We start from the raw sequence: 12,455 nt of genomic DNA, 5'->3' as shown, positions 1-12,455 counted from the left end.
CTCCCGGCGCCTCCGCGCCCTCGGGACTGCGGGTTCAGAGCTCACCCCTCGTGCACCCTTTGGGGATCCCTGCCGCCAGCCCTCCACCCGCTGTGCATGCGGAGCTGACCCACCCGACCTCCTGCAAGGACCCTGTTCCGACCTCCTGTCCCCCAACCTGTTCCCATCAAGTCCTCTCCAATGAGGCGCTCTTAGGACTCCCCCGCTTCAAGAGGTGCCCATCCCTTCCCGGGGCACCTCCCTTCCCCATGGGGCCTGCCCTGTCCCCGGAGACTCGTCCATCCCAAGGCTCCCCCTTCCCCTGCAGCAGAGCCTTCCTCGCTGCCCCGCTCTTCCTTCCGACCCTTGCCTCAGCCTCAATGTTCACATCGGCCCCTTGCTTCAGCGGGAGTGGGGGTGGGGGTGGGGAGCTGCTCGCTGTGAAGTTCCTGTTTTCCCCTTTGTCATGAAAAAGCCAGTTGTGGGCGTGGGGAGAGAAGGGGGTCCGAATAAATAGAAGGTGACAGGAGGAGATTTGACTCTGGGTGATGGGCACCCGGTGCAATAGACAGATTTTGGAACGCGGAAACCCACACCTGAAACCAATAGGCTCATGTTGACCAATGGCAGCCCAATCGGTGTAATAAATATTTTTTAAAAGCGATTTGTGGGGGAAATAAAATTAAAAAATAAAAGCAATTTGTGGGAGACACTTAGTGACCAGGTAGATTCCTTCTGGGTTTGTTTGGGAGGATGGAGAGCGGGAGGATTGTGGGAGTCCTGCCTGGAGGGACAGGCTAGGTAGGCCCTCCAGGCAGGACTCAACCTGTGGGTCGCAACCCCTTTGTTGGAAAACATATATAATTACACTAGAGGCCCGGTGCACAAAAATTTGTGCACTCGGGGGGCGGGGGGAGGGGGGTCCCCCAGCCCGGCCTGTGCCCTCTCGCAGTCTGGGACCCCTCGGGGGAGCTCCCCCCTATCAGGCACAGAGGAGGGCTGATCAGGGGGTTGGGGTGCCTTCCCCTGTCACGAACAGAGTAGGGCGGATAGGGAGGTTGTGGCCCCGCCCCCTGTCACACACAGAGCCGCAGGGCAATCAGGGGATTGGGGAGCTCCCCCCTATCAGGCACAGAGGAGGGCTGATCAGGGGGTTGGGGTGCCTTCCCCTGTCACGAACAGAGTAGGGCGGATAGGGAGGTTGTGGCCCCGCCCCCTGTCACTCACAGAGCCACAGGGCGATCAGGGGGTTTGGGCGCTGCCCCCTGTCACACACAGAGCCGCAGGGCAATCAGGGGATTGGGGAGCTCCCCCCTATCAGGCACAGAGGAGGGCTGATCAGGGGGTTGGGGTGCCTTCCCCTGTCACGAACAGAGTAGGGCGGATAGGGAGGTTGTGGCCCCGCCCCCTGTCACACACAGAGCCGCAGGGCAATCAGGGGATTGGGGAGCTCCCCCCTATCAGGCACAGAGGAGGGCTGATCAGGGGGTTGGGGTGCCTTCCCCTGTCACGAACAGAGTAGGGCGGATAGGGAGGTTGTGGCCCCGCCCCCTGTCACTCACAGAGCCACAGGGCGATCAGGGGGTTTGGGCGCTGCCCCCTGTCATGCTGATCCCGGTGCTGGGAGCCTTGCTGCTCCGCTGATCCCGGTGCTGGGAGGCATATTACCCTTTTACTATATAGGATAGAGGCCTGGTGCATGGGTAGGGGCTGGCTGGTTTGCCCTGAAGGGTGTCCTGGCTCCGGGTGGGGGTCCCCACTGGGGTGCCTGGCCAGTCTGGGTGAGGGGCTGAGGGCTGTTTTCCGGCTGGCGAGTGACTAAAGCTTCCAACCGCTCCTTGTTTTCTTCTCTTTTTTTTTTTTTTTTTTCTGGGCCAGTTTTAGCTTTGAGGCCTTGCTGCTGAAAACATAGATACAATGTTGTGGTCCGAGCCCGGCTGAATGGAAGCCCTTTTCTGGGGTTTTGTTTAGCTTCTTATTTGCAACATAGTATATAGTTGCTTAGAGTTGCAACTGAGAGGCTGGCAAGTTAGGCGGGGAACGTTGGAGTCTGCAGCAAGCAAGCCTCGTGCTCGCTTCAGTGCCTGGCTGCCGGCCGCCATCTTGGCTGACAGTTAATTTGCATATACTCACTGATTAGCCAATGAAAAGGGTAGCGGTCGTACGCCAATTACCATGTTTCTCTTTTATTAGTGTAGATATTGTTTTTGTGATTCATCACTATGCTTTCATTATGTTCAATTTGTAACAATGAAATTGGGGGTCACCACAACATGAGGAACAGTATTAAAGGGTCGCGGCATTAGGAAGGTTGAGAACCACTGGGTTAGGGGCTGGCATGGACGCAGGGCGACTGGCCAACCCAGCTTGGGCCTACAGTAGCACGCTGTCTCCTAGCCCTTCGCACTCTTCTCTCTTCCATCTTCTGGGCCTTTCTTTTGTGTTGTGTTCCTATCCCACATCCTTTATCAGAGAATGTCCTCGCTCAGCCCAGGTTGCTCTGACTCCAGTCCCTTTTCACAGCCTGTTGCTAGATGACACCCTGCTTTCTCTTTCTTGATATGGTTCAGAGCAGAGACTGTGGAGTCAGATCCATCCAGGTTTGAACCCCAGCTCTGCTACTCACAAGCTGTGTGACCTTGGGCCAATAACTTACCTTCTCTGGGCTGCAGAACTTACAGCATAAAAACAATAACGGCACCTACTTCACAGGTCGATGGGGAGAATGAGGCAAGGTAAACCCTGTAAGACACTTAGAGCACTGTCTAGCAGGCATATTTTGTAATTTTTTTTATTTGTTTCCTAACTTACTGTCTGCCTCCTTCACTGTAAAAACAGCATGAGAGCAAGGGCTGAGTCTGTCTGCTCACCCCTGACTCACCCAGCATTTGCCACAGTTGGAGGCTTTCAATGAACACAGTGTAACCCCACAGCTCACTTATTAATTCCAAAGGGGAACCCAGAGTTCATCACCTTAACCATGAATCAAACTTATCTTCAGTAAAGGGACCAACTGGCCCTCTGACATGATGCGCCAAGAAGGGACATGGCATTTGCCCAAAATGCTCAACTTGAATCTAATCACAAGGACACAATCAGACAAATTCAAACTGGGGGACACGCTATCCAACAGCTAGCCTGAACTCTTCAAAAATGTCAATGTCACGCCCTGGCCAGTTTGGCTCAGTGGTTGGAGCATCAGCCCATAGACTGAAGGGTCTTGGGTTCAATTCCTGGTCAAGGGCAGGTACCTAGGTTGCAGGCTCAATCCCCAGCCCCAGGGTGTGCGTGTGGGAGGCAACCAATCGATGTGTTTCTCTCACATCAATGTTTTTCTCTCCCTCCTCCCCCTCCCAACTTCCCTCCCTCCCACCCTGTCTGAAAAATCAATGGGGAAAAAATATCCTCGGGTGAGGATTTTAAAAAAAAATTGTTTTTCAATATCACAAAAGAAAAGAAAACAAAAGTCTGAAGTAGTGTCCTTGATTAAAGGAGCCTGAGAGATATAACAATGATGCTATCTATCTGGATTGGATCCTGGATAAAAAAGGCAGGAAGGAAAGGAGGGAGGGGGAAGGAAGGGAAGAAAAAGCTAAAGGAACTCTACTGGGACTGCTGGGGAAATGTGAATAGGGGATCTAGGTTATGTAACAGTATTGTTCCATGTTGCCAGGGTGAGGAATGTACTGGGGTTATGCAGGAGAACTCTTGGTCTGAGAAGTTCCGTGCCAGGTGTTTAGGGAAGAAATGCCATGGGATCTGCAGCTTCCCCGCCAATGGTTCTCCGTAAACACGCGGGTTCCTGGGGCACAAGCGTGCACAGGGAGCGGGGAGCAACCAGGAGCCATGTCGGCCATCGGAGGATTCGGTTGGACCACAGGAGCCTGCGATATTTCAGCAGATTTGACCATTTTCAAAATAAAAACGGGAAGAAAATTGAGCATTTGTGAAATAAGTGGACTTTGGAATTTAATTCCCAAACCTGCAAACCTCTGAAAATCTGTCACACAAGAAGACACAAACATTCTCAATCTTTTTTTAAGTATTTATTTACTTATTTTGAGAGAGGGAGAGAGACATCCATTTGTTATTTCACTTATCTATGCATCCATTGGTTGATTCTTGTGCCCTTACCAGGGATCGTACCCGAAACCTTTGGGGTATCAGGACGATGTTCTAATCAACTGAGCTGCCAAGCCAGGGCCATTCTCAATCTCTTAACACAGCCCTAGGATTTCTTCCTGACAACTTCTTGCAAGCTAGTCAAGACTAGTTCTTCTTTTTGTAATCTTTACTGTTGAAAGCATTATATGTCCCCTCCTCATTGATCCCTTCTAGCCTACCCCCAGGCCTCCAAGGCCTTCACCACCCTACTGTCTGTGTCCATGGGTTATGTAGATATGCATACAAGTTCTTTGGTTGATCTCCTCCCACCCTCCCCTACCTTCCTTTTGAGGCTCAACAGCCTTTCATCTGGAATCCTTGTATGAACTTTCTGGGTTCTAGAAACCCCCAACACTACGTTCAAAATTTGATTCTTGTGCCCTGAGATTCTTTCCTTAGCATCCATGAGATTCTCAAAGGAGGCCATGACCTAAAAATGGTTGCAAACCACTGGTCTAACCACCAGATCCAACCCCAACTGGGGCCCCATTCCTGGCCTCCACCCTCACCCACCTCTGACTCCATCCACCCTCCCTGCACCGTCCTCTCATCCTCACCATCGAACCCACACCCCACACCCATCTCACAGCACGTAACCTGCTCCACACCTGCAGCCATGCCCGAGGGTTCACCCACACACCAGTCTGGTGCAACTCGCTCCTGGATTGGCCTGACACGTCCCGACCTCAGCCCTGAAACCTGCAGTCAGTCCTCCCACGGCCCAATGGAACATGTTTGTATGGTTTGTGGGTAGGTAGGATGGTCACCCCATGGAATTGGCGGAGACGCACCACCTCTCCTTACCAGCCCTCCACCAGTGTGCTTGGTGTGAATTAAGATGGGCAATTAGCCCAGCCGGCGTGGCTCAGTGGTTGAGCATCGACCTATGAACCAGGAGATCATGGTTCGATTCCCGGTCAGGGCACATGCCCAGGGTGCTGGCTCGATTCCCAGTAGGGAGTGTGCAGGAGGCAGTTGATGAATGACTGCCTCTCATCATTGATGTTTCTGTCTCTCTCTCTCTCTCTCTCTCTCTCTCCCTTCCTCTCTGAAATCAATATATATATATATGCAATTAGAGATGGTAGCTTGCAACCCTCACTGAAGGAATAAATCTCAAGGTGGCTCTGCAGGTGTGTGTGTGTGTGTGAGGACAGGGTTATTCAATGAACCAGAACCAACTTCCCTTAATTGCTCTGTGTGTGTGGGTTTGAGGGTGAGTATAATTCAGATTATATAGGAGAGAGTGAAAGAGGGCATCATGAGTCAAATCGCCCAACAATTTTATACCAACTTCTCCTATGACTCCAAATTCTATCCAAACACCCCTCCAAAAAACCAAACCAAAACCAAGATGCACAAAAATGTTAAATCCTCAGAAGAACACTTCCTATCTCCACAAGGCCTATTTCCAAAACATTTAAGAGGTTCTAAGAATATAGCCTAAGAAAAGAATGTCAATTATGATAAAAAAATCATTAATAGTGGTGACACTCTGTATGTTCAATATCATTGAGTCCTGCAAAAATCCTGAGGCTAAAAACCGTTCAATTTAAATGAATGAATTGTATGGTATGTGAATTATATCTCAAGAAAACTGTTAAAAAAATTCAACAAGATTGTGTTTGTTGTAAGGGCTCCCTTTTTGCAGTGTAGAAACTAAGACTCTAAGAACACAGATAACTGAGGGGAACTGGATTTGAACTTAGGTCTTTCTGACTACCCAGTCCATTTCCTTAACCCTCTTATGATTCAGTATACCCCCAAAAGACCCAAAGACGTTCATCATAAAAATCATCATCTTTAATCATGAAAATGTAAAACAACTTAAATATTCCAAATTGGGGGATCAGTTAAAGAAATTGTGGTATAACAAAAAAAAAAAAAAGAAAGAAAGAAATTGTGGTATGTCCCTACAGTGAAGTATTAGGCATCACCACTGGTAAAATTTATGATTATTGGGAATTTTTAATGATGAGAAAAATGTTAGGTTTATATATAGATATATTTTATTGATTTCAGAGAGGAAGGGAGAGGGAGAGAGAGAAGCAGAAACAACAATGATGAGAGAGAATCATTGATCGGTTGCCTCCTGCACGCCCCCTACTGGGGATCGAGCCTGCAACCTGGGCATGTGCCCATTCCATAGGCCGGCGCTCTATCCACTGAGCCGCACCAGCTAGGGCTGGTCTTTTGTCTTGCTTTGCTTTGTTTCAAAGCAGGAAACCGAAGTGCCGGTTTCCTCTTTTCGTCGGTTACGTTCTCAGGCTTGTGACGAATGCATGGGAAAGAACTGGAAGGGAATAGATTAATTGCCTTTGGATGTTGGACTCATTTAGTCCAGAAAACCTAACCAATGTTCGCAGGCTGTTGTCCAGCCCAGCCCTTCCCCTCGATGGCCAGCAGGAGGGCCTTCGGTTCTCTCTGTAACCCCAGGAGTCCACTGGGAATGCCGGACTCCCGCTCTGGTGTCTCTAGTGGCCCGGGCAGGTTAATAAAGTGTGCCCATGGGAGTCCCACTGGCTGCCTCCCCCCTGGGGACATTTGCACACAACTTGTTTAGGGAAATCACTTACTGATTTCCCCCCCAAATCATCCTCACAGTGTGACCCATTCTGCCCTTCACCCAGAACATGCTCTCGAGTGGGGAGTGGACAGGAGGGGATGGGGCCCGGCCTGTCCACCCTTGAAGCAATAGAAACAGAAATTTTCTGCTGGTGGGCCCCCTTTTTTTCTTTTTTAGCCTTGTCTGACTGGGAGAGTTTGAGTTGATTGAGCTTCTGGGAAGAGGTGGGGGCGGGGCATGGAGGCGACTACTCCCTGGGAAAGATGGGTAAACTCATTCAGACCAAAATGTAAATGAGAGCTCTTTAAAAGGGATTTGCATGTTGAGGGCCAGGACTAGGAATGCAGAATGGATCCTAAATCCTGGAGTGGTGAGTGCTGAGAAGGTGGAGGGGTATTAGGAGGGCAGGCCTACTTCCTGAGGGCCCCGCCCACTCGGAAGTTTCAGGGGGCGTTTGGAGGGGAGTGGGCTGAAATCCACAGTAGCAGGCACCACGCCCCCTGGCAAAGCCATTGCACCTTGCAAACATGCACCCTCTCCCTGCCAAACTGCTCTTCCGAATTGTTCAGAATCACCATCCACTCCCACGTCCCAACCATCACCAAGTCCGTCTGGCTCTCTCTCCAGATGGCAGCTCACTGCCACCCATCTGTCTTCGTGCCCAGCGCTCTTGCTCTGCTATCAGCCCGCATCGTCTCCTAGGACACAGATTTCTGTGGGTCTTTTCCTGCAGGGATATCTGGGCTGTCAGGCTTGCCAGGAGCTAACCCAGGGGTCCTTCACCCGGGTCAGTTAAAACTCAGCGCATTCAGAAACTTGGATGAAAAAAATTACATCTTTTTTCACTAACCTCTATTTTTATTTTTTAATTATTTTTTGTCAATCCTCACTCAAGGATATTTTTTCCATTGGTTTTTATTTATTTTATTTTTAATGTATTTTTATTGATTTCAAAGGGAGAGGGAGAGAGATAGAAACATCAATGATGAGAATCATTAATCGTCTGCCTCTAGCACGCCCCCTACTGGACATGTGCCCTTGACTGGAATCGAACCCGGGACCCTTCAGTCCACAGGCCAACGCTCTATCCGCTGAGCCAAACCAGCTAGGGCTCCATTGGTTTTTAGAGTGGAAGGGAGGGGGAGAGACAGAGAGAGAGAGAAACATCGATGTGAGAGAGACACATCGATTGGTTGCCTCCCACAGGCACCCCAACCCAGAATTGAGCCCACGACCCTTCAATCCGTGGGCCGATGCTCTAACCACTGAGAAACCGGCGAGGGCTTCACTAACCTCTAAATAAAAGGTAGCATTTCCTTCCATTTATAACGTAGAAAAGAGACAACAACAAAGCCCAGTATAGTATTAGCAGTACCTGTGAATTTGTCCCCAGTAGAAATCACAGATATTTGCCTGTCACTGTACAGTTGGTGTTATTTTAAGGCAGGAACGTTTGCTCTTCAGAAGGACCAGCTGCAGTGATTGTTGGAGGCAAATGAATATGCAGGGATCCTCCTGACAGGGGGCATCCCCCCCGCTGTGCTCCACCCCACGCTTCCTCGCCTTAGGACATTTGTAGAGAAGACTCTGAAACGGAGATTTGAGAGCTTTTAAAACGGAGATATAATTGACATTGTATTAGCTTCAGGTGTACAACACGATGTGTATCTACTGGGAAACGATCACCACATTAAGTCTAGGTAACATCCATCAACACAAAGTTAAAGTTGTCCTGTTTCTTTCATTCCTTTCAGTTTAGAATAGCTCCTCAGTTTCTTTTCGAAGATCATAGGCCCGTGGCTTTGCAGCCAGTTCCTTTGTTTGCGGTTATCTGATGTTTCTTCGTGGTTTGATTCAGATTATGTAATTTTGGCAGAAATATTACAGAAACTATGCTGTGTTCTCCTCGCATTAGTGGGAGCGTGCAATTTCTATCCGTCCATTATACTTGAGGTATGAACTCCAATCACTGTGACTATCACGGTACCATCTGCCAGATTTCTCCACCATAAATTTACTTTGTGTGTTTTTTTTTGCCCTTTTAAGAAATATATATTTTATGGGGGTATTTTGAAAATTGTGTAATTAGCCCAGTCTTGCTCAAACTTTCTATTTATTTTTTTACATTGGTGTGGACTTGTGGACTCTTATTTTATTCAATGAGCTATAATCAGTTATTGTCATTGGTTATTTTTAAATATATTTTTATTGATTTCAGAGAGGAAGGGAGAGGGAGAGAGAGATAGAAACACCAATGATGAGAGCGAACCATTGATCGGCTGCCTCCTGCATACCCCCTATGGGGGATCGCACACTCCCTATGGGGGATCGGGCCCGAACCCGGGCATGTGTCCCTGACCGGAATTGAACCCGCAACTCTTCAGTCTGCAGGCCGACACTCTGTCCAGTGAGCCAAGCCGGCCAGGGCGTCATTGGTCATTTTGATGTTCAGTTGGTCATTGTGATGTTTGGCTCTTCTCGCTGGTTCCTGTATCCTTTTGATGTGTTCCATCATCCTTCGGGCACTTTCTTATTTTTTTGGTACAGAAGGCGCTCCAGGCCCATCTTGTACTTTCCCTGCCCCAGGCCTGGAATCAACCAGTTCCCTTTAGCGGAGGATAGGATTTAGAAGCCAAGATCTGGGTACGGGGTATGCTCACCGTTCTTGGATTATTATTGCTGCTCCCAGGCCTTCTCCAGGCGACTGAGCTAGAGAAATATGTATGTACACACACACACACATACTACCATCTGTATTCATGTCTATATATATCTGTGTCTATTGAAAACCATGACTTCACTCTACATCCCCAATTCCAATCTAACACCCTAGAACCCATGCTAGTTTCCCCTTCCTATATTTGTTATTTTTTAAGTATATATTTTCATTGATTTCAGGACGTGAGAAATGGTCAAATGGGGGGCATCTGTGATAAATCAGAGAGGAAGGAAGAGGGAGAAAGAAGATAGAAATATCAATGATGAGAGAGAATCAGGGATCGGCTGCCTCCTCAAGCCCCCAATGGGGATTGAGCCCACAACCTGGGCATGTGCCCTGATTAGGAATCAAACAATGACCTCCTGGTTCATAGGTCAACGCTCAACCACTGAGCCACACTGGCCGGGCCCCTTCCTATATTTGTAACCATCTTTTCTGACAGGGAGAGCGATCCAGCACATGCAGGACCCTTTCAGGTGGAGGATGGAGTGTTCAGGAAGACCTCTCCGAGGAGGTGACATTTAAGCTGAGACTTGAAGTGAGGGCATAAGCCATGCAGGTTCTGGGAGAAGAATGTTCTGGGCAGACACTGTGGCCCGCCCAGCGGCCCTGAGCACGCACTGAGCACGCTGGTGTGTTTGAGGAACAGCAGGCATCCTGTGGCTGAGCCAGAGGGCAGATGATGTCAGCCAGGAAAGGGGAGAGTTCAGGTAGCAGCTTGTAGACCATTGTAAAGACTTTAGTTTTCCCCAAAGATAGAGAGCCACTGGGACATTTCACATACAAAGGATTGCCGTGACTAGAAGAGCAGTGGGGAGACGTGCAGTAAACCAGTGAGGGGCCCGGCTGGGCAGGAGGTGAGAGATGGTCAAATGGGGGCATCTGTGATAAATTAGACGCGGCATGTAGAGTGTGAGAGGTAGGTAGTGGTGTGTGGTGTTTGTTAAACAAATAAAATTATTTAAATATATTTTTATTGATTTTTTACAGAGAGGAAGGGAGAGGGATAGAGAGTCAGAAACATCGATGAGAGAGAAACATCAATCAGCTGCCTCCTGCACACCCCCCACTGGGGATGTGACCGCAATCAAGGTACATGGCCCTGACCGGAATCGAACCCGGGACCCTTCAGTTCGCAGGCCGACACTCTATCCACTGAGCCAAATCAGTCAGGGCTATATATATATATTTTTAAAAATTGTATGCAAAGCACTTATCACAGCAGGTGACATAATAAACTAATCGGTGGATGAATGAAGGTGAAAACCTTCCCAGCAGGCTCCTGTTCCCCACCTATTCACCTGGCCGCCCTGGCATCCGGGAACAATGCCCCTTGCTCAGAGCTACCCCCTTTCAGCCAGACTCCCTCCCACCCCCGCCCCGCCGCTCCCAATGAGTCAAAACTCCCACTTTCCCTGGGCCCTGTCTCTGCAGGGTGTGGGGCAGCATCTGATAAGTTCGTCACTGTCACCGTAAGTTAATGACTTCTTGCAAGAGGCCTACCCCTTCCGGAGGTATCCACATTTTTTAAAAGGCGGCACCTGACTTACTTGGCTCTGGGAATGTGGTAGGAACTCAGACAGCAGGGCAGCGAGGTGGAGGAGGTCATTGGATTCTGGGCAGCACTCAAATGACACCCTCCAAAGGTGTGGGGCCCGGAGGGGCCCAGCCAGACCGCATTCCTCCTCCCCGCTGCCTCCAACAGCAATCCGGGCATTTCCTGTCTCTACTTACCTCCAGAATGTGATCCACCTTGGGTCAGAAGATCACACATCCTGGATGCTTTCCCCAAGGTGGGCAGGGCATGGTGTGGCCACCCTGCACCGCTGGGAGCCTGGCTCAGCAGGGCGGTCTTTGCTCAGCCATCAGACTCCGCCCACTGATGGAGACTTGTGACCCTGAAGCCACTGCACTCAAGCCTCCATTGTGTGCAGAACTGGTTTCTGTGCCAGACAGGTTTAAGAAGCCAGGTCTCCTAACACACCATGAGATGCCACTTGACACCCTGCAGGGAGGTGATACTAAAAAGGACCCATCGCAACAAGTGATGACAGGCATATGGAGAAATGGGAACCTTCCTACACGGCTGGTGGGGATGTCAAGTGGTGCGGCCACGTTGGGAAACAGCTTGGCAACTCCTACAAGGCTTAGCCATGAAGTCACCATGTGACCCAGAAACGCCACTCTCAGGTACATACCCAGGAGAAATGAAAACATACATCCACACACACAAAAAGCTTGTAACTCGTGATTGTAGCGGCATTTTCCATAACAGCCAAAAAAGTGGGAACAACTGATTAAAATGTGGCATATCTGGCCGATGGGATCTTATTTAGCAATAAAAAGGAATGAGATGCTGACATTTGGGACAACCTGGAGGGACCTTGAAAACATTATCCTAAATGAAGGAAACCAAATGCAAAAGGTCCGCATGTTCTGTGATTCCACTTATAGAAAATGTGGTAGACGAATACATAGAGACAGAATGTAGGCTACGGGTTGCCAGGGCCTGGGAGAAACTGGGAGTGACTGTACATGGGTATAGGATTTTTTTGGGGGGGGGGGGGGCGCGGGCAGGGTGATGAAAACGTTCTAAAACTGAGGGCCCAACTATGAAAATATACCAAAAGCCATGGAATTGTACACTTTATTTTATTATTAATTTTAAAAGGTATAGAATAGTAAGCTATGCACGGGATCTCTTTAAAAAATATTTTTATTGATTTCAGAGAGGAAGGGAGAGGAAAAGAGAGACAGAAACATCAATGATGAAAGAAAATCGTTGATTTGCTGCCTCCTGCAGGCCCCCTACTGGGGATTGAGCCCCCAAAATTGAACCCGGGACCCTTCAGTCTACAAGCTGACGCTCTATCCACTGAGCCAAACCAGCCAGGGCTGGAATTGTACACTTTAAATGGGTGTATGGATTGTGAGTAATATCTCATTAAAACAGTTATATATTTGAAAAAATGAAAACAAGGAAGAAGAAAGAGGAAGGAAGGAAGGAAGGGAGGGAGGGAGGGAGGG

The sequence above is a fragment of the Myotis brandtii genome, unplaced genomic scaffold, assembly GCF_000412655.1.
Source record: "Myotis brandtii unplaced genomic scaffold, ASM41265v1 scaffold411, whole genome shotgun sequence".
Classification (NCBI taxonomy): domain Eukaryota; kingdom Metazoa; phylum Chordata; class Mammalia; order Chiroptera; family Vespertilionidae; genus Myotis; species Myotis brandtii.
This window is presented reverse-complemented; position numbering follows the sequence as displayed.